Raw genomic sequence first — 23,697 nt, 5'->3', positions numbered from 1 at the left:
CGGCGCGAACGGTAATGGCTGCCCTTTCCTAACCGGGAGAGGGAAGCTACGCTGGAAAAGGGTCGTCCGCTACGGCGAAGCGGAGACCCATTCTGGAAAACCGCAGGCAGCGGAAGCCTGCGGTCTCGGGACCCGGCGGGCGCCAGGAGCTACCCCCGAAACGTTGAGGGAACCCCGTAAGGGGCTCCGGATCGCAGAGGGGGTAGCGGCGCTGTGGGTCTATGCGCATTCAGCGGAGCGAAGCCGCGCTGCCGTTGCCGGTGAGCGCCGACCTTTCTTCCTTCAACACAAGATTCTAAAACGCAACAACCCGTGAGTAATTGAGGACCTTACTAAATTTCGGGACTAAAAATATTGAAAATAAGCTGAAAGCGGAGAGACGAGGAAAAGGAAGTCCGTCCTCCGCAGCCATTGACTTTTAAAGCAAAGAGCAGGAGGAGTGGAGGCATAGAGAGAACTTTTGACAGCTCAGATTGAGCACCCGCAGAGATTACTTTTCCCTTTAAAGACTGTAAGCAATTGATTTTTGGACTTTTATTAGGACTTATATACTCCTTTCTTTGTGGATTACAATTCTGTTTAAGAAGCCCAGGTGTCAGAACTGCCTGAGCAGTAGAACTGTCAGACTGCAAATTTGGATACATTCTATTTAAACTTTGAGACAGTCTGAGGGAGTTCAGAATGGTTACGTTTTTGCATTTTGGAACTCCAGTAAGCACAACTTGAAATATTGTGGCAAACTTAAAACCAACTCTGCTAAAACTACTTTTGTGAAGATCCCTAAGTATTGGTTCAGATTTCGTATGTGGAATGGACTCTTCTTCCTAGGACATTTTATGCTCCCCCTAGAGGATTGAGGATTTACAACAAAAACATTGTTTTACTTTCTATTTCCCGGCCCTCTGTTTGATTGCTACCACCTGGGCCGTAGCTTTCCCATGGGAATAACTCAGCTTGACCTTGACTGCTAGATAACTTTGGAATGAGTGGCGCAAAAAGAAAGGGATTAAGAACCAGACAAACAACTCTGACAACCGTAACTGCAGCCTCACAAGCACGCAGATCATCTGTGCCCACTTTGCCCTCGGAGGAAAAAGTTACCTCCCTGTCACAGGCAGGGGAGGAAGAAACTGAGGATTTACAACTAGAAGAGATGGCCTCAGGAGGATCTGGTTCTGTATTAGAGAGAATTCTTGAGAAATTGGAGTCTTTGGAGAGGAAAGTTGATCAACAAACTGCGAAAATTGACCTTAATACAGAAACTTTAAACAAATTATCTGGGCAAGTTGCACAGAATGCACAAGCAATCGGACAACTGAAGGAGGCTGCAGGTGAAAATCAGAAACTGGCCGAAGAGACCAGCCAAAGAGTGGGAGAGTTGGAAAAAGAAGTAAGGCCGCTCAGTAAGCAGGTTGGGGAACACCAGACCTATCTCTCCATGTTGGAACTTCGGAACAGGGAGATTAATTTAAGGATAAGATCGATACCAGAAGTGGAAGAAGGTAATCTAGCTGAGTTTCTGACCAAAGAATTCTCCAAGTTCTGGGGTCTAGAGGAGGAAGACTTTAAAATTGTGTCAGCCTTCAGACTTGGAAGACTTACAAAGAGAGAAAGGCCCAGAGACTGTTTGATTACGTTGAGATCAAAGGAGGAAAGGGACAAGATTTTGGGCCTGCACTACGGAAGCTCCTTGAACATTTCGGACAAAAGAATTGAGATTTTTAAGGACATTCCTAAACAGCTGTTGGATCTTAGATCTGAATATTTGGACTTAGTAAAACTGCTGAGAAGTAACTCAATCATCTTTAGGTGGGACTTTCCCCAAGGACTATCTTTTACCTTTAGAGGGAAGAAGATTAAAATTAGAACTTTGGAAGATAGGGATAAGTTTTTGACTGCCTACGGAGAGGACCTTCATAAAGGACTTGAACTACCCTCAGGGCCTGAACCACCACAGGTGCCTGTACCTCAGAACCCTGAAGACTCACAGAACAAAATACCATCCCAAGGAAACTAAACAGATCTATCCAGGATGTCTCTGCAACTTTTAAGTTGGAATATAAATGGCTGTAACAGTCCGGAAAAAAGGAAGAAAATTTTTCACATATTAAAAAAGGAGCAACTAGACATTACTTGTTTACAAGAAACACATGTGATTAGGCTCCACAGAAAAATATTGGTAAATAAAAGGTTAGGCCAAGAATTTATATCTTCGGACTTAGTTAAGAAGAGAGGAGTGGTGATATATGCAAAGGAGAGCCTCTCACCAAAATTTTTATTTAAAGATGAACATGGAAGAATTTTGGCAATTGAAATACAGCACCAAGGAGAGAAAATTTTGATATTAGGAATCTACGCTCCAAATGAAGGGAAATCAGAATTCTACAAGAAGTTGCATGAGATTATGCTGGATTATCTGGACTATGATAACATCATTATGATGGGAGATATGAATGGGATCGTTTCTACAAACATGGATAGGTCACAAAGCCAAAAGGTTACTAAAGAAGGCAGACTACCAAAGACCTTTTTTGAAATGACAGACAACATGGACTGGATTGATATATGGAGGACAAAGAACCCCTTAGGGAAAGAAGGAACATTTTTCTCTGAAGCCCAACTGACTTGGACAAGAATTGACCAAATATGGATTTCTAGAGGTCTGGCTCCTAAGGTGAAGAAAGTGGAAATCTGCCCAAAGACCTGCTCCGATCATAACGCGTTGAAAATGGACATGACATTATTACCAACCGGCTCCTTTAGATGGAAGATGAATGACAACTTGTTTAGAGATCAGGAGATTATTAAGAAGGCCGAAAAAACAATAAAGGACTATTTTGAGATAAATTTGAACACTGCTGTGGAAAAAAGAACAATCTGGGACGCAAGCAAAGCTGTGATGAGAGGGTTCTTGATACAACAGAACGCCATAAAGAAAAGACTACAAAATGAGAAAAAGGACAAGATTTTGGGGAAAATTAAAGAGTTAGAGAAGAAACTAAGAGTAAACCCGAAGTCACAGCCGATTTTGAGAGAAATTAAACTTCATCAGGCACAATATTCCAAACTGATAAATCAGGAAATAGAATGGAAGATTAAATCAATGAAACAAAAAACATTTGAATCGGCTAATAAATGTGGGAAACTGCTGGCTTGGCAGTTGAAGAAGAGACAAAAGCTGAACATAGTAACAAATTTGGAAATAGAAGGAAGGAATATTCAGAACCCGGTGGAAATTAGAAAATGTTTCCAGAAATATTTTAAGAAATTATACACTCAAGGGCCACAAAAGGAGGAAGAGATTGCAAAATTTTTGGAGAAAAATGGACTTAAAAAACTATCACAAGAAAATAGATCACTCCTGAATAGTAAAATAACACGACTAGAGATAGAACAGGCCATTCAGAATATGAAGTTGGGCAAGTCTCCAGGGCCAGATGGCTTGACCTCCAAGTACTATAAGACATTAAGTGACTATTTGATTCAACCACTGATGGAGGTCAGCAATGAAATTATGGAGGGAAAGAAGGCGCCTGAATCGTGGAAGGAAGCTTTCATCACATTGATACCAAAATCAGAAACTGAAAAGACACAACTTAAGAACTACCGTCCCATTTCCCTTTTAAATGTGGATTACAAAATATTTGCTGACGTTTTGGCAGGAAGACTCAAAAGAGTTTTAAATGAGATAATTCATAAAGACCAGGCAGGCTTTCTCCCAGGAAGACATTTATTTGCTAATACAAGGAACATTATTGACATTTTGGAACTTTTGCAAACAAATATTAACACTAAAGCAGTTCTAATTTTTATAGACGCGGAGAAGGCCTTCGATAACATTTCTTGGAAATTTATGAAGGGGAATTTAAAAGAAATGGGAGTGGGGCGGGGTTTTGAAAATGGGATTGACGCGATTTATTCAGAACAAAAGGCAAAACTGATAGTCAACAATGTGGTTACAGAAGAGTTTAAGATTGAAAAAGGGACACGACAAGGCTGCCCGATTTCCCCCTTGCTGTTTATTTCTGTCCTGGAGGTGCTCTTGAACTTGATTAGAGGGGACCGGTTGGTGCAAGGGATTCAGATCGGAGTGAAACAATATAAACTTAAAGCTTTTGCAGATGACCTTGTTTTGACATTGCAAGAGCCAGAATCTAGTACAAAAAGAGTGTTACAATTGATTCAGGATTTTGGTCAGGTAGCGGGCTTTAAACTAAACAAACAGAAAACTAAGGTGTTGGGAAAAAACTTGACAGATGCAGAGTCAGAACGGTTTCAGAGAGAAACAGAACTAACTGTGGTTAAAAAAGTAAAGTACCTAGGGGTAAACATAACAGCAAAAAATCTGAGTCTATTTAAGGATAATTATGAAAAATGTTGGTCTGAAATTAAGAGAGACTTGGACAGTTGGTCAAAATTGAAGCTTTCTTTGTTAGGCCGAATTGCTGCTATTAAGATGAATGTATTGCCTAAGATGTTGTTTTTGTTTCAAACATTGCAAATTGTGGATAAGACGGAGTGCTTCAGGAAGTGGCAGAGAGATATTTCTAAATTTGTCTGGCAGGGCAAAAAGCCCAGAATTAAGTTTAAGATATTAACTGATGCGAAAGAAAGAGGGGGCTTTGCCCTGCCAGACTTAAGGTTGTACTACGAAGCCGCAGCTTTCTGCTGGCTAAAAGACTGGCTACTTCTAGAGGACACTGATGTGTTAGATTTAGAAGGTTTTAACAATGCATTTGGCTGGCATGCATACTTATGGTATGACAAAGTTAAGATCAATAAGGCCTTTAAGAACCATATTGTCAGGAAAGCAGTGTTTAATGTCTGGACAAAATACAAAGACCTATTGGAAAATAAAACTCCAAGATGGCTATCACCTCTGGAGGCTAAGGCCCGAAAAAGACCCAATATGGAGGCCAAATGGCCGAAATATTGGGAAATAATAGAGAAAGAGGGCAACAATTGGAAATTGCAGAGTTTGGAAAAAATGAAAGACAAAGTGCGAGACTGGTTACATTACGCTCAGATTCAAGAAATTTTTAAAAAGGATAAAAAGCTAGGATTCCAGGTGGAGAAATCGAAGTTGGAAACAGAATTGTTAGAACCTAAGACTAAAGTACTTTCAAGAATGTATAACTTGCTGTTGAAATGGAATACACAAGATGAAATGGTTAAGTCGGCCATGATAAAGTGGGCACAGGATATTGGGCATAATATTATGTTTGAGGATTGGGAAAGGTTGTGGACCACGGGGATGAACTTCACGGCATGTAATGCTCTGAAGGAAAATGTAATGAAAATGATATATAGGTGGTACATGACCCCAGTTAAACTAGCCAAAATATGCCATGTGCCAGACAACAAATGTTGGAAATGTAAGGAAAATGAAGGAACATTCTTTCACCTCTGGTGGACTTGTCCCAGGGTGAAGGTCTTCTGGGAAATGATATATAATGAGCTGAAAAAGGTATTTAAGTATACCTTCCTTAAGAAACCAGAGGCCTTCCTCCTGGGCATTGTCGGCCAGATGGTGCCAAAGAAGGATCGAACATTCTTTTTGTACGCAACAGCAGCAGCAAGGATACTTATTGCCAAGAAGTGGAAAACTCAAGATCTACCCACTCTGGAAGAATGGCAGATGCAGCTGATGGACTATATGCAACTGGCTGAGATGACTGGCAGAATTCGAGACCTGGGAGAAGAGAGGGTTGAAGAAGATTGGAGGAAATTTAAGACTTATTTACAAAAATATTGTGATTTGGTGGAAAGTTAAGTAGGATGTTTGATCATAAATAATTGGCCACCACAAAATCGGATCGAAATGGGATGTAAAGTGAGATTAAGAGAAATTAATTTACAGAGGATTATATTTAAATAAGTGGTTATAAAATTTGCAAATTAGATGATAAATTGCTGGGAAAAATTTATGATGATGAAAATGGCAGCGGGAGATGTGAGGAAGTCCAAAGAAGTCATGAAAACTCTGTTGAGATAAAAGAAAGGTTGTTTATCTTTGTACTTTATTTTGTAAAAACCCCTAATAAAAATTTATTAAAAAAAAAAAAACAAGATCAACCTCCTCTGTCCCATGGCGGCCAATCAGCTGCTTCTCCAGGAAACCCATAGGAAGGATATAAAGACAATAGCCCTCTGTGACAACTGGTATTCAGAGAAGCATGCTGCTCCTTCTGTAGCATATAGCTCTTATGGTGAGTTCACCCAGTTGCCTTTTAAAGCTACCTAAATTGGGGGCCATCAACACACCTTGCGGCAGTGGATTCTGAAGTTTAAATATACAGGGAGGAATTCAACATCGCGTGCTTGTTCCATAAGGGCAAGCATTTTGGCTTGACAGATAGACCGATCCCCACCCTCTCCTTCCCTATTCACTGTCCCGAGGGTTGTCCTGAACTCCTCCCTGAACCAACTGGGGTGGCATGGAGAGAGAGGAGAAGGGGGAAAGCCCACTGCACAATCAGAATCCCACCATTTGCCTACCCTTAATCCGCCAATGTGCACCTCCACGGAATGGTCCCCAATCCAGCAGGATGCTAGGGTTGATAGTATTGAAAATCCATGAGAGGTCCAGAAAATCAACAGCTACACTCTTACTTGAGCAATAACTGTCCAACAGGGCAATCAAAGTTGCTTCAGTCCCCAATCCGCATCTGATTCAAGATTGGTAGTGGCCTGGGTCAGTAATGAGGTACCTGTGGCCTGGGGATCATTGGTCTTGCTGGCAGGGACAGCTGAATATTGGAGTCTAACAACATCTGGAGGGACACATGTTCCCTGTCACTTGTCTAAGCAATCTGTTTCATCCTGGAATTGAGCAGACAGGCATCTTCTGCTCAAGTACCATGCTCCTCAAAAGGATATTTGTCACTGACTGTTCAGGGCCAGAAAGAGTTTCTTCTTCATCATGAACACTTCCCTCAATGTGACTGGGACCACGTTCTTCTTCAAGATGGCATTAATTACCTTCTACCCTCCCATGAAGACAGTGGCGTAGCGTGGAGGGTGCTGGGGGGCCCGGCCGCACCGGGCGCAACATCTGGGGGTTAGGGTTAGGGGGCGCAAATCCATGGGTTAGGGGGTCAAATTACTTGCCTTGCCCCGGGTGCTGACAACCCATGCTACGCCACTGCATGAAGACAGAATAAGGCAGAAGGGGCAGACGTGGAGCAAATAATGTTAGCCCAAACACCATTGCACACATGAACAAGATGGTTGGCTGGTTGGCTTGGGGGTATTTTGATTCTTTTAGTAGTTAGAATTTAGCTACTATTATTTTACAGTTCAGTCAGGTATTCAACAAAGTGGCTGTCAAAGACAGTGTTGATATCCTCCATAGACATCAAGGATTTAGCAAATTCTGTGAGCCAGTGAGGGCTTGCAACCAATTCACACCTTTATTTTTGAGGTAGTTATGTTCTCACATGCGGGGACTTTTTACTGCCTCATTTTTTACATGTTGAGCAGCTTGTGTGTGGGAGCCCTATCCTAATTTGGGGGCAAGGAAGAGAGGAAAAGTACAAAGCCAGGGAAAATGTTTGAAAATGAGTCCTTTGTTTTTTCAGCCACCTCATGCTAACGGTTCTTCATGTGAAAATTAGGTGTCTTGCAGCACGAGAACTTCCCCCCTCAGATACTAGCGTGCAATTTGGCAATATAGCAGAGAATTATAATGGGGGTGGAAACTACTGGTGTTAAAAAACTGTTGTAAGTATTATTGTAATAAGTGCAAAATGCTTAGAGCTTCTCAGTCGAAACAGAATTAAGTGCAAAGCTTGATGATTCCTCCTTATTTAAAAGTGTTATGAATGCTTCTTACAGTCTTCCTTTCTCATCCCAAGTAAGGCACAATATAATGAACATATTTGCTCACTGTGTATACAAAATGGCCCTCCTCATTAGAGATGGGGAGGCTTTCGATTTGGTTTGCATTTTAATTTGCTCTTCGGCACAACAATGCACAACACACAAAGCGAATCTTTCAAAATTCACACTTTCCCAAATTTCGTGATACAGTTTGCCAACTGAAATGTGTGTACAAAAATGCACCTGTTTGGACAAAATGTGCACAAAAATTAGGAAAATAGCATTACAAAAATATTGGGGGAAATTTATTGCAAAATGTGTATATTAAGAAAAATGTGTACTGATATGCTGATGAATTTTTGTGAGGTTTTTTTTTTTAAATCACAAGCTCATATGCAAACTGGATTTAATATGGAACCCCCCCCTCAAAGCTAACAGATTCATTCATCCCTATAGTTAACTGATTAAGGATCTGTTAAAAATGTAAAGACTGGCACTCCCGCTCAAGTTACTGAGAGATTATAGGGCCACAGTACTTGGTCCGAAACAATTTTGTGCTATCTTTGTGCCTTTGTGAGTGTGGTCTCCATTTCCAATATGATTTGTATGATTGCAGGTTTGGGACTGAAGCAACCTGTTGAGCAATTTGCCTACATCACAAAAGAACAGGGTACATTGGATGGATGGGAAGAAAGGTGGGGCGACAATGGCCGGCCCACCCCAACCTTTGTGTAAATTCTGCACAGGGTCCATGTGCACAACACTCTGTGTTTAGGCTCTGAACGGAGGTCTGGCTCAATGCCCAGAGGTTAGGGTGTGTGTGAACTACAGCTGTGATCCTGTTCCTCCTTCCATGAATTCAACATGGGATTCTGAAGGGGATTTCTATGGCTCCATGTGGTGGTGTGAGTTCTCAGAAAAGACAGCTCCACAGGATTGTGGAGCCAAAAAGTGGTTGGTCACTGTTACCACTTGAACTGGGCCTAATTAAACATTTCCGACATTTCTAAGTAAAATCCCTTTCCCCTTTAACAGTGAGTCCTTGTAAACACGAAGGTTCTCAGATTTGTGATAGGCATCATTTTGATTTCATAGGAGTCCTCCTTTATTTACCTAGCTGGCTCTCAGCTTTTCCTCTCCCTCCACTTGGGAAAGCTTTAATAGAGCTCTTTGCTCCCACACTGCCACAGAGATTTGTTTCAGAAACCTTTAAAAGAGATTTTTAAAGACCCTTGTCATGGGAACAGCTGTCAGCCCACACAGCTCACTTTTAATATTTGAAGCTTTTTTTAATGTTTAATTTGCTTCTACAGGTTTTGAGCCGATTTTATTGTTGTTGAGTTAAAAAAAAATTCTGTTGTTTTAATTAACCCCTGCCACCCAAGCAACTGAAAAGCACACCAGCATCTCATGATGTTTCTCAAGAAATGAGAATATTTGTATGGCCTGAGCCCAGGTTAGTTGTTCGAAACATAAACTGAGTCACACAAGTATTTATTTATGCATTTGATCACATTTCTGGATTGCACCTCACAAAATACCTTGCAGCGATTTCACAGTGAAAATTTCAACAAAAAACACATTTTTTTTAAAATCCCATATGTAAAAACAATTTCAACAATTCCACATGGGTGGAAAATTAAAAGCCGTTTCATATGCAAAACCTATTCCAAATCCAATAGAGACACAGGTGGGGATAAAGATTTCTACTTAAAAGGCTTGTTGAAAAAGGAGAAATCTTTCCATGGGTGCTGAACAGGTGATAGAGATGAAGTCTGTCTGACATGGGATGGTGACATGGGATGGGTTGGGGAGGAGTTCTGAAGAGCAGATGCTATTTCAAGTAGTGTTTTATATATATCTCTCTCTCTATATATATATATGTTTTCAACGTATCATTTTCAACAATAATTAAACATATTTTCATATCTCATACCTTTTTTTTTAGTTCCATCAATCACATCTGAAAATTTTCCAATCTATTCACTGAATATACATTTATTACATTCACTATTACATTCAGATCTCATAACTAATATTCTATTCTTTCTTTACTGTGCAATATTTCATATATTTCTCCTTACAAAACTTATTGTAGTCCTATTAACGTAATTTGTTGATTACAAATTGCTCTTCAAATAGTTCGTATATTTCCTCCAATCTTCTGTGAATCTCTGGTCCCGCAAGTTTCGAATCCTTCCTGTCATTTTATCTAATTCTGCGTAGTCCATTAATTTTATCTGCCATTCTTCTTTCGTCAGGATTTCTTCTTGTTTCCATTTCTGGGCTAACAATACTCTTGCTGCTGTTGTTGCATATAGAAAAACAATTTAACATCTTGCCTATTAATATCCTCGCCTATAACAAGTGGTGTTTGTTATCAAGCAGGAGTAATATAATATGAAGAACTTTATTTAAACAAACTTGCATTCGTGCTTTTCCCTGCTGTTCTGTTGTTGCACTGTTGTTGCACTGTTGCGGAGTCATTTCTGGGTGGCGCTGTGGGTTAAACCACAGAGCCTAGGACTTGCCAGTCAGAAGGTCAGCGGTTCGAATCCCCGCAATGAGGTGAGCTCTCGTTGCTCGGTCCCTGCTCCTGCCAACCTAGCAGTTCGAAAGCACGTCAAAGTGCAAGTAGATAAATAGGTACCGCTCCGGCGGGAAGGTAAACGGCGTCTCTGTGTGCTGCTCTGGTTCACCAGAAGTGGCTTAGTCATGCTGGCCACATGACCCGGAAGCCGAATGCCGGCTCCCTCGGCCAATAAAGCGAGATGAGCACCGCAACCCCAGAGTCGGTCACAACTGGACCTAAAGGTCAGGGGTCCCTTTGTCTTTACCTTTTTATTCCCTTGGTGGTGACTAAATTTCTGTCTCTGACTGTTGTCCTCATCCTTCTACATAGTTCCACATAAATACAGGAGCCAGGTTCAGTTCCTAACATCTCCCATTAAGAAGGAATGGGAACCATATCTCTGTGTTATCCCAGCCAGTGGCCACCATCCAAAGAAAACAATGCTCAACTCCATGAAAAGCATTTTAATAGGTCAATAATGTTGGGCGAGTGAATCATTTAATGACTTCCAAAGGTCTGATAGTTAATGGTATTGGAGTGGGGGTGGGGAGGACAATCAGCTAGTTCTGCTTCAATCTTGTTCCTGAGTAGGGAGGCTTCAGGAATTTGATCTTTGTGAATTTCAGCCTGAACTTAAAAATAATAACCGGTGCGGATTAATGCAGAAATGGGATGGGCTTAGGGCGGAGCACATGTGAAAACAGTGTTGAATGGAAATAGATTGATTTGCTCCTATCACAGGCACCAAACTGCTGATGAGAACTACTTTCACTTCCGTAGGTCCACATAAGCATAGAGAACAAAAAAGCAACAACAGCTGTCACTTGAAATATGACGTTCCCTGAAATAATGCAAAGTAGAATAAAGCCCAATTCACATGTGGAGCATTTTGGGCTGTCGTTACTCTGCAACCAGAACTGTTGCAATTTCATTACTTTGGCTTCGCCAGCCTAGGCAGAATGACAAGGAGCTGGATTCATTGAGCATGGGCCATTGGTCTTTCCCTTGGTGTTTCTCTCCTTACAGTGTGCCAGGACTATCTATCTAATGGATTTTGAAGACCTAGGTGCCGATCAATATCCATTGGCTTTCCCCACTTTTGCCCATCCTTGTGAGTCCGTGGAGCAGATTAGGCTGAGAGATAATGCTTGACCCAGGTCATCCAGTGACTGTCATGGCTGGACAGTATCTTGATTTCAAGCCTTCTACTGGGTTACTCTCTGTCCAGTAACCCCACACTAGGACCCCATCTGCACTATACATTTAAAGCATTATCGCACCACTTTAAACCGCCATTACTTCACCCAAAGAGTCCTGCGAACCACTGCTGTTAAGCTGGGCTTTTTCAGCTGGAACTAATTGGAACTCAGTTCCGGCACCTCTCAAGTGGGCACCATTGCCATTTTATAAGAGAACAAGGTGAATTCTGGCACCTCTTTTTCTAGAAAAATGGCACCGCTGTTAAGTCTGCTGGGAGTTGTTAGGAGACCCCCCTATTCTCATCACAGAGCTACAAGTCCAGGATGGTTTAATGATCACCCCTCTTTTCAGGAAGCTCTTGACCATTGTACCTCTCTGAGGACAATAGGAGTTTTTTTTTAACAACTCTCAGCACCATTAACAAGCCACAGTTCCCAGAATTGTTTGGGGGGGAAGCCATGGCTGTATAAAGCAGCATGATACTGCATTATAGTGCAGATGGGGCCTAGGTATTGTTGTCTTGTAACACACACACAAGATATCGTGCAAAGACATCTTTTTTCTTTACAAAGGAATGAAAGGGAACTCCTTATGCGAGGAACAGCATGTTTCAATACACTTGAGCACGCCAGTAAAAATGGCTTCCTTCCCTTTCATAATATCTAGTTATTAATGTCTCCTTCATCATGATGAGGCCTTTCTCTGATCCTGCCGGCAGCATGCAGAACAGAGGTGGGAGAAGAGAAACATTGCTGTGTTTGGACATGGGTACATTTTACTACACCCTAAGAAGGGGTGAGGGAACCTGTCAAACAGCTGCTAATTTTCGCTTGTGGTGCTGTGTATATTGCAAAGTGTGTGTGTATTTCAGCAGAGCAATTTGGAATGCCAGAGCCCCAAACTGAGCGGGGTTCTAAATTTTCCTAGATGGGTCTATATCTGACTGCTGTGCAGCTGTTAACTCTGCACAGAGCATCTTGTGCCAGATCTTGCAGAAGGCATCCCGGCAATCAGAGGAATTATTTAACTCAATTATTTTTATTAATTTATTGTATGAAATCCTTCAGAGCGAATCCGCTTTGATGTGCGATATCCTAATCACACCCGCAGGGCATTGCGAAGCGCAAAGCGTGCGTGAGTGTCTTTAATTCCTCAGTGGTATGATAATATCTTTTTTACTAGTGTAAATAAATCAATTATTTAAGTCAAATACTTTGATCACTGGGAACTGCCAGTGAATGTCTGTGCTGTGCAGTTTACGGTGGGCAATTCTTGTCTGTAACAACTACCGCCGCAGTGCTTGTAGCTCTTCATTTCAATCTACTCTTAAAAATGAGATTAGAAGCCATTCACCAATATACATACTTATCTTGGGCCTGCTGTGGCACAGAGTACCTTAGCCAAGTGGAATAACAGGGTGCTTTCATCTGTCACAGGGTTAAAGATGTGCCACTCTTCTTTCTCATTAACTAATTGCTATTGTACAAAGAACGTATACAATGATTTCTCCCAACGCACTGTGAACCTGGTTCAAACACTCTGCATCACGATAACAATTATTTGCCCATACGGGTAAAAGGGTATTTTGGGTCTCATGGGATGGAAGGTAAATTAGCATTTTATATCATATTAATGAAGTGTTAATTGTTTCTCACAACGTCCGTGTTTATGCGTGTGAGAAAATTGAATGCGTTCCTATTGACATTGTCGCAGAACAGCCATAGTACCTTGCAGCACTTTCTGATGAGTTCATCGAGAAAGTGAAATATTACTAATTGTGAAGTGTAATTAGCCGTTCATCTAGCTGAGACCTTATTTTAAAGTGAAGCTGCAATTTTTAGTCAGAAAAATATGCTTCAAAAAGCCTTTTTCTGAAAAGTGTAGTTCAGTTATACACAGTCAGCATGTGAATACTAGTACTAGCTTTGAAGGTGATTTGGTAACTTCAATCATTTAGAACTCACATAACCCCCCTCCATTTTAAAACAGCTGCACTTGTTGCCATTTTGTTCCTGGGGCTGATTCAAGGAGTTCATATTGGTGTTTTAAGCCATAAATATCTTAAGGCCCCAAATATATGAAAGATCATCTTCATCCCCACCAACTTTCCGGAGGATACATTGCTGGATTAAAACCTACAATATTTTATCTTCACACTGTCAAAAGTTCAAAATAAAATATTTGGCAAAAGTCTCCTCTATTAGTCACAGATAGGATTGCATGACCTGTGCATGGTACAGTGAGTTCTGGAGAGGAGTTGAAGAGAAAGAGGAAGCCTTCTGATAAAAACAAAAGGGGAAGATTTCTCCTTTCCTCACAAGCCATGCACTTCCTCTGTTACGGGATCCTCTCTACATTCCAGTCACCGCTTGTGGGCATTTATGTAAGACGTGGTGGTAAATAAATGTAAGAAAGCAAATTTCATTTTTGCAGTTGAAAGTAGACCAGCCGAGACCATAAGCTGTTCTAACATCCAGATGTTCTTCTTTGTAGGTTCTGTTCAATTCCATATATGGGAATGTGGCTGTGCAGACCACAGGTAAAATCTTCTACAAATTTCTGGAAGATTAGGAACAATGACCTCTCCTATCTCTCCTGTACACAACAGCATCCCACACGTAAGGTGAGGAGACATAGCCAGCTGGAAGGGACGTCTCCCAATAAATGTCCTGTGAGAGCCACTTATTCCTTCATAAAATCATTGTCCTTTGGACTCTTCTCCCCGCTCCATTCTGTGTCAACTTTCCAACAGGTGCAACAGCAAGTGCTGTTTGTTTTTAAATCTCCTGTTGTAGGAATAAAGTTCACAAATTTCATCTGTTAGTCCTTTTAGAAATAAATGAGGATGGGGACCTTCAGCCATTGCGCCTCTCATGCTTGGGAAAAGGCCGAGTTGTCAAATGACACAGGCCTACTGGAATTGGAAGCTGTGCTCCTGCTTCCTCTAACAATTAATGCTACACAGATTAAGGGAAATCTAGCCAGTGCTCCACTCCTTTTTACAACAAAGCCTGCAAACATGACATTATGGGCCAGAAGGCTTATTACTGGACAGCAGTTTCTATAAAAGTAGCAAACTACCATAACTAAATGCCTTTTTAAAAAAAATAAAATCCTTATACTCTTCTAAAAATATATTAGAAAAAACACTTGGACCAGGTTTCTGTATGAAGCGTGGTGAAACCAAACCTTACGGTACATTCAGCTATGTGCTATTCTTCCTTAAAGCATGATCTCCACTTTTGGTACTTCTGTTTCACAGCATGGTGGTGGACCATAGAGGATATGCCCTTTGACAGAAAGGAACTCTTTAATGAAGGTATGATCATCTTGAGAAGTTGAGGGAGGACAAATTCAAATTTTGCTCCTTCGGTCTCTCTGGTTGTTCTTACCATTATTGACGGCACTCCTTTGATTTTCCTTCTGAAGTGCTGTTGAGCCAACCATGCCCAAGCTGTCTCTTTGTCTCATCAAAAGCATCACCTCTCAGCCTCCAAGATGTGTTTTTTCCAACAAAACAATAACAGAGAAGCATTGTTGCTGCATTCATTTTCCATTCCCAATACAGGTTGCTTCCCTCCTTCTTTCTTGAAATATCCTCCAGCACATTTTTGCCATGTAAAACGTTACTTGCATTGGAAGTCCCCTAGACCAGGGGTCAGCAACCTTTTTCAGCCGTGGGCTGATCAACCGTCCCTCAGACCATGTGGTGGGTTGGACTATATTTTTTGGGGGGGGATATGAACGAATTCCTATGCCCAACAAATAACCCAGAGATGCATTTTAAATAAAAGCACACATTCTACTCATGTGAAAACACCAGGCAGGCCCCACAAATAACCCAGAGATGCATTTTAAATAAAAGGACAAATTCTGCTCATGTAAAAACACACTGATTCCCAGATGGTCCGCGGGCCGGATTTAGAAGGCAATTGGGCTGCATCCAGCCCACAGGCCTTAGGTTGCCTACCCCTGCCCTAGACAATCAAGAAAAGAGAAGGGGGATTCTTTTTTATTGGAATATTTCTGTCCTACCTTATGTCCACGAGGGGCAATGAAGGTGACTCATGATAAACAGAAAACTAGGAAAATAGAATACAAATATTCTTAAAATGACCACTTGCCAATAACAGCAATAAACAATAAACAAAACAGCAGAGGCAGTAAAACAAATAAAAAAGAGCAAGAATTTTCAACCACTGCTCAGGTCAGGTGGTTGCTTAAATACTAGCATCCTGGACTGGCAACTAAACCAAAGCAAGTATGGAACTAAGTTTTACTCTAAAGATCACAAACTCCACACCCTGGGTGTCCTGTCAAAGAGTTTTATACAGTATACACAGCACAATCTGTTTCAGACAATGTTGGAGCAAGATATCATATGTGTTAGGTTAATAGGAGAGGAGCTGGTCCTTCTGATATTCTCCTGGCCTCACATGTGTTTAGAGCTTCAAAGGGAAGAACGAGAACTTCCATTTGCCCGGGAAAACAGGAGCAAATAAAGTGGTACATATTGGTGTTTTGTGACCTGAAAAAAGGGGCTTCTGTTACAACTCTTGCTTCCACATTCTGAACCAATTGGATTTTCTAAATGCTTTTCAAAGGCTACTCTGTATTGAGTGCATTGTAGTAATCTAATCTGGGTGTAATCAAGTCATGTATGACATTGGCCAGACTGGTTTTCTCCAAGAAAAGGGGAAGGCCAGTGTAGAAGCTGAAGTGTAGAAGCTGAAGCTGAGCAAACATCTGCAACCTTGAACTCAAGATTCCTAATTTGAAGACCAGATCCTTCAGGGTTGGGGGGGGGGTGTCCAGATTTTTTTTAGGGGGATCTCCCAACCAATGATCTCTCCCCCCTCCAGTTGTTCAGGCTGTGCATGTCATAGATGGGAACAATGTGATTCGGAAGATGGTACTGGGGAGTACAGGATATGCCTACATCTTCTTGATTTGGGGCGGGGGGAACTTAGGTTTTACTTTACTCCTCTCTAATTGGTGTATTTGTGTATTGTGTAGCATATACCTTAGCATATTTCGTCTCCAGATAACCGATGTGTCTGATACATAGCCTTTCTGCTGAAGCCAAGATGGTTAGTGCCTAGAAGCAAGAAAGCAAAAGAAGCTGAATACTACAGGAGAGGTTAAAACAGAACAGACAAATCAACCAGTTATTTAAGAATCTAAGAGGAAAGGGAGTGGGTGATAGACATAACTGGGAACCATTTAAAGGAATATGTAGTCCTTAAATGATTGCAGCATGTGCCTTTTGCTACTTTGATGTCATGTCATTGGTTTACACGTCTCAGTAAAAAGTTGATGAAGAAAATGCAAGTGTGTTCCAACTAAGGTGTTTCCACAGAAAGGTTGACACCCATGTATACTCAAAGAGGTTTATGAAAGGAGAAGAAGTACATGAGAGAAAACTCATAGGCTGCTGGCCTTGTCAATGGCTTTTATTAGCCGGGAGAGAGAATGGTTGTTGTGTTAGAAATCAGGAGAACACCCAAGATAGTGCACCTGAGCAAACACTGTTATCCCTGAGTGAAGTCCATACCAACAGAGAAGGCCAGCGCAAGGTCCAGACATGGCTTACATCCCACTTAATCCTGAATACAAGGGGTGGGGTAAGCAGGTGTGTAAATCTCATCTTGGCTCTCTCCACCAACATGAAGGTGACTTTATGACTGTTATGGCACATTTTATGAATTTATTATAGGGCGTACCTTAACAAGCTTGCTGGATAATTTCTTGGATTCCCCCCTCCCACCCTGGGTTTAGTTATGTGGCAGAGCTGAGGAGCTTGTGGTAGCTAATGCTCATGACGGACCTTGAAGAAACTGGTTACATTAGGAGAAGATGGTGGGTTTTTTCCCCCTCCCACATCGAAACTCCTTCCTCTTGAAGGCTTGCAAAACTCTGAGCAGTTTCGGACACAGCTTTACAAAACACCATAGTTTCAGCTGGCTTTGGGAGGTTGACACTCTCATCCCGGGAGCTGCCCTCGCCCTCCACCCAAGGCAGCAACAAAAACCATCAGTAAAGAGTCCTGTGGCACCTTAAAGAGAGTACAAACATCCACGGACTGCAGCCCCGCTTTGTCATGTTCATGAAGTTCTCTGTTCAGCTGGGGATCTGCAGCTGGGGATCAAGAGAGCAATGGCTGGGGTTGATGGGAGTTGTAGTCCAAAGCAGGTAAAGGGCACCAGGTTGAAGAAGGCGGACAGGAAAAAACTGTCAATAGTGGGGCCAAAAGGCCACGGAATGTAATAAGTACAGGAGGTCAGTGCCATTTCTGTGCAAAATCCAGATGTATGTAGGATAAGACCTGAGCCAGCAACTCACCAGAGGGGCTTAGCACCCTTTAGTCCAGTTGCAGGTTCTGCCCCCAGTCCTTGCATAGCAGTGGACATTGGGAGAGGCAGTGGGAAAGGACAGGTATGAAGGCGGAGTCATTGCCCACAATGCTGAGCCACACATGTAGTGTGATTATCTAAATACAGGGTGTGTATGGAATACAGTGTGGGAAGGCACTGGGTGGTTCTGTCTTCTCCTGCCCCTTGACGTGCACGTAAAACGTACGTACATGTACACGTAACATACGTGTATGCACATACACGTAACACAATCTTGGTATACGTCCACCCACAATGTCATTGGGCAAGTGTGGATTCACCCTGCACACAATGGCCTGGACCACATACATATGTTTTGAAACTGTCAAGCTGCAGGGTAATAACAGAATCCATCTGCAATGAGCTTTTATTTCTAAACAAAACCAGACTCCCAAGAAGAACTTTTCAGGGGCAAAACAAGAGGTTTAGATTGTGTGTGGACTATGTACTGAGTCCACATTAGCCCATGTCTTCATTGATTTTACTACTGCTGCTACAATTTATTACATGCCCTTCACCCTAAATTCCCAGGGCAGGCTATAACAATTAAAACACAACATTAATATTAAAATACAGTACAATAGTACACAATATTAAAAATAGTTTAAAGCAAGTTAAAGCTACATAAATAGGGTGGGTCCTAAAAGTATACATCTCAAGTGTCAAAAGCCAGAGTGAAGAGGTAGATCTTTAGCATTCACCGAAAGCTATATAATGAAGGTGCCAGAATAAAATGTTGTGTGTGCACAGCATTATAGAAGTCGAACTGTGTTCAGTGGGGCATATTTCTAGGTAAATGTTTGTAGAATTGCAGCCAAAGTAATAGAGAACTTTCCTCCAATTCACTTATATAACACAGAGACATTTCTTCGCACCTAAATTACATTGTATGAATTGTTGTATGTGAGCTGTAGTTTTTGAGCTAAATTAGCCATCACTGGGGGGACGCAGGTGGCGCTGTGGGTTAAAGCCTCAGCGCCTAGGACTTGCCGATCGAAAGGTCGGCGGTTCGAATCCCTGCGGCGGGGTGCGCTCCCGCTGCTCGGTCCCAGCGCCTGCCAACCTAGCAGTTCGAAAGCACCTCCGGGTGCAAGTAGATAAATAGGGACCGCTTACCAGCGGGAAGGTAAACGGCGTTTCCGTGTGCGGCTCTGGCTCGCCAGATGCAGCTTTGTCACGCTGGCCACGTGACCCGGAAGTGTCTCTGGACAGCGCTGGCCCCTTGCCTCTTGAGTGAGATGGGCGCACAACCCCAGAGTCTGTCAAGACTGGCCCGTACGGGCAGGGGTACCTTTACCTTTACCTTTACTAGCCATCACTGGTTCCTGGGAGTAACCTATTCTGTCCTTTGCCTTGAAATGAGTGAATAATACAGAAACTGATGTATGCTGGCAACAAAATAATTGAAAATACTTCATGTCTTGTTTGTTTCGACTGATTGTTGCTTATGGTCATATATATGGGGAGAGCCTTCCGATCAATAAAAGAAATAGGAATAGACAATATGCAACTCTAGAGAGGAGGAAGGTAATGCGTGTTCTTAAGCTACAGAAACAGATTTCAACATATGGCTCAAGTATTTCTGCTGCAAGGAATTGCACATTCCTAAACCTGTTTTTAACTGATGACATCCACCTTTGACTCCGAGTATTGCATTTACAGCCAGTTTGCACACCTCTTGCTAAATACCTTCCTGTTTTGGGGGAACGATGGTGAAAGGGTTTCTCAAGAGCTAATGCTATTTGCTTGACAGGTCTTCTCTTATTAAATTGTCTGGCTTGACTGATAAGACATGCCTCAGTATAACATATAGCTAGCTATAATGCCTGGATAACCACCAGAGAGGAAAGACGGGAAATTTGGTAGAATATCAGTATGCACATGAAGTCTTTGTGTGTGTGCACATGAGCACAAATGAATATGCTTTATGCTGTTTGGGGTCACACCATATTTAACCACATCTTATCCTTTGGCTCCACACACTCTTTAAGGTGTATTGGGACATTTAAAGTAACGTTCTCCAACGGCTTTTAAGAACTTACTTTATGTCAGTTGCTTTGTGTATGTGTGTAAATCAATATATATGAAGGGATTCCTGTAAGTAGAAATGATGACTCCATTTCTCAGTATGGCAGCAGAAGGTGGTTGTGTTTTTTTGTCTTTTTTTTTTTTAAAAGACATCTCAACCAAAATGTGTGAGAGAAGTGTTTCTGAAAGTAGCCACTTGAACACAGATGGAGTACCTGGGGTTCTCAAGAGGTTGTTGGACTATGACTTCCATCGTTTCTTATTACAGTGGTACCTTGAGTTACAGACGCTTCAGGTTACAGACACTTCAGGTTACAGACTCCGCTAACCCGGAAATAGTACCTTGGGTTAAGAACTTTACTTCAGGATGAGAACAGAAATTGTGTGGTGGCGGCACAGCGACAGCGGGAGGCCCCATTAGCTAAAGTGGTACCTCAGGTTAAGAACAGTTTCAGGTTAAGAACGGCCCTCCAGAACGAATTAAGTTCTTAACCCGAGGTACCACTGTACTGAAAATGCTGGTCTGAGGCTGATGATAGAATCCAACAACATATGGAGGGCAACAGATCCCCTCATCCCTGCTCTAGGAGGAGGCTTCTCTGTCAAAGGCAGGGTTCATCTGGTATAAAGATTTGTTGGTCCAATGAAAGGCCAGACCCTCCAAGTGTCCCTGTTTTCCAGGGACAGTCCTGGATTTACAGAAGCCATCCTGGTTTCTGATTTTATCTCGGAATGTCCTGCTTTTCCTTAGGATGCCCCTAGTTTCATTGGAGAAATGTTGGAGGGTAAGGAGTTATGCGACTCCCGAGCCAAGGAGATAAGTACAGTCATACCTCATATTACGTTTGCTTCAGGTTGAACATTTTCAGATTGTGTTCTGCGGCGACCCGGAAGTAACAGAACGGGTTACTTCCGGGTTTCGCTGCTCGCACATGCACAGATGTGCAAAATGACGTCACACGCATGCGCAGAAGCGATGAATCGTGACTCACAGACGTGGGTTACATTCTGTTCAGGTTGAGAATGGGCCTCTGGAACGGATCCTGTTTGCAACCAGAGGTACCACTGTAACTATGCAACCTTTAGATGACATCCAAAGGCAGCCAGATAGGGTGTTTTTTTTTAAAAAAAATGTTTAATGCTTTATTATGTTTTTATAGATGTTGGAAGTCACCCAGAGTGGCTGGGGCAACCCAGTCAGTTGTGTGGGGTATAAATAATAAAATTATTATTATTATAGTTGTTGTTGTTGTTGACTAGGACATCCCTATTTACATCGGAGAAATGTTGGAGGGCATGAAAGACATCTCATTTTGTGATCATAACCAAGGTTCAGGGTCAGGCCTTCATGAAATATTCTTTTATTGTGGCATAGTTTCTAAAGTGTTTGCCTGGCTCTGGGGAATGCATATTCTAGTCCTCTTTCAGTTGTCAATCTCACACAGAGGTGGCCTTGGCAAAGCACTGCCTTCCAGGGGCTAACTGCACAATACACACAGATGCATGAAACAAAGCCATGCTGCTGTTTATGAAAAAGGAAAGCATCATTGGGAAATGGGGAGGCCAGATATTGAGGGAGAGATCCCTCAGTTTTACCCTTCCTTGCCCTCTGCAGCGACCATTGGTAAATGGTATCATTGACAGTCCTACTTCCTGACATTCTATAGAGCTTCCAGAGCAATTGAGGGTACCAAAGGAGCACTTCTGATTAAATGCTCCCAGTAGCAACTTGGAACACGAGATGTTACCATTGGTCATATTATCACAACAGCATACCTCTGATAATTTACTGAGTTGAAATGGTGTGTGTGCGCACGTGCCCGTAGGAGGCAAGGTTGGCATATGCATGCAAATTCTACATCAACTTTACTTCTACAAATTCATTTTAAAAAACATTTTCCTAATTAAAAAATGTTCAACGTTCTGAATGACAAAGGAGGAGGCTGTGTTTGTTTTAATATGTCGATCTATTGAATGCGGAAGCTGATTCTTAACCATATCAACTTTAAAATTCATCACCCAGGTCTACCTCTCTTTTAAATCAGAACCAGTGAAGGCGGTGAAGGTCCTGTGTGAGTGCCTGAAGGCGGTTGGAGGATGGATGGCGGCTAACAGATTGAGGTTGAATCCTGACAAGACAGAAGTACTGTTTTGGGGGGACAGGGGGCGGGTGGGTGTGGGGGACTCCCTGGTCCTTAATGGGGTAACTGTGCCCCTGAAGGACCAGGTGCACAGCCTGGGAGTCATTTTGGACTCACAGCTGTCCATAGAGGTGCAGGTTAATTCTGTGTCCAGGGTGGCTGTCTACCAGCTCTGTCTGGTACACAGGCTGAGACCCTACCTGCAGTGCACTCTACGTGGGGCTACCTTTGAAGGTGACTCAGAAACTGCAATTAATCCAGAATGCGGCAGCTAGACTGGTGACTGGGAGTGGCCGCCGGGACCACATAACACTGGTCCTGAGAGATCTGCACTGGATCCCAGTACATTTCCGAGCACAATTCAAAGTGTTGGTGCTGACCTTTAAAGCCCTAAATGGCCTCGGTCCTGTATACCTGAAGGAGCGTCTCCACCCCCATCTTTCAGCCTGGACACTGAGATCCAGCGCCGAGGGCCTTCTGGCGGTTCCCTCATTGCGAGAAACGAGGTTACAGGGAACCAGACAGAGGGCCTTCTCGGTAGTGGTGCCCACCCTGTGGAACGCCCTCCCTTCAGATGTGAAGGAAATAAGTAGCTATCTTCTCTTTAAAAGACATCTGAAGGCAGCCCTGTTTAGGGAAGTTTTTAATATTTAATGCTGTATTGTTTTTAACACTTGATTTGAAGCCGCCCAGAGTGGCTGGGGAAACTCAGCCAGATGGGCGGGGTATAAATAAATAATAATAATAATAATAATAATAATAATAATAATAATAATAATAATAATTATTATTATTATTATTACTACTACTACTACTACTACTACTACTACTACTACTACTACTATTAGGCTTCAAGAATTGATATTTTAAGCACCCCTTAACGTTGAATTCTGAAATCCAAAGTAAAAACTTTTGAAATTCAGGATTCACCATTCTGAATTTGGCCAATTTAAGAAAATGGTGTGAAAGTTTGATTGGGTTCTTATTACTTACTATTCAACTTAGCTTTTCTAGTTGCAGCTTTTCAGTTCCATTATAATGACCTCTCCCGCTCCCTTTCCTTCAGGAATGCTTTGTTGACACAGATTTTGCTCAATAATACCAGGGGGAGTTATATTATGTTAACTTGTCTTGCTCTTTCCCCCCCCTTCCTCAGTGTGTAATCTTATTTCCCCAGCTGTATGACTGCAAATGATGAACTTTTTACATTTATGTTCCATATCTATTTTGAGCTGAAGTATAATAATTAACATTGTTAAATGGCAACCCTCAAGGAAGGCAACTTGACCAGGTATTTTGATAGGTCTTCATAAATCTACTTCAGCAAAATGCAAAGTGTCTGCATATCTAACAATCTGGATAGGAATATATCTCCCGCTCCCCAAAAGTAATTCTTTAATTTCATAGGGTTTGAGTACCAAGTAACATATATCATCAGTGATAGTGTCCAGAGCCTTGACCAAACTAGTATAATTTCTGTTACATTTTATTAACTCATAATATTATTCTCCTTTTGCAAAATTAGATTCTTCTCACAAAGGCA

General features: G+C 42.0%; 1 long non-coding RNA gene across 4 annotated transcripts in view; it reads left to right on the top strand.

The window, feature by feature from the left end:
- Positions 1–23,697, top strand: part of LOC310840738 — a 63,493-nt gene that overhangs the window by 1,238 nt on the left and 38,558 nt on the right. For 2 of the 4 annotated variants that reach the window (XR_014562071.1, XR_014562073.1), the window contains exon 1: positions 13,558–14,216. This is a non-coding gene — a long non-coding RNA (uncharacterized lncRNA). Of the gene's footprint in view, positions 1–6,132; positions 6,210–13,557; positions 14,217–23,697 lie in introns of those variants that run through there. The other 2 variants (XR_014562072.1, XR_014562070.1) reach the window with 2 other exon arrangements.

This window comes from Podarcis gaigeae (genome assembly GCF_964106915.1).
Source record: "Podarcis gaigeae genome assembly, chromosome: 3".
NCBI lineage: Eukaryota > Metazoa > Chordata > Lepidosauria > Squamata > Lacertidae > Podarcis > Podarcis gaigeae.
Note: the sequence above shows the minus strand (reverse complement) of the source record. Positions and strands in the feature narration are given on the sequence as shown.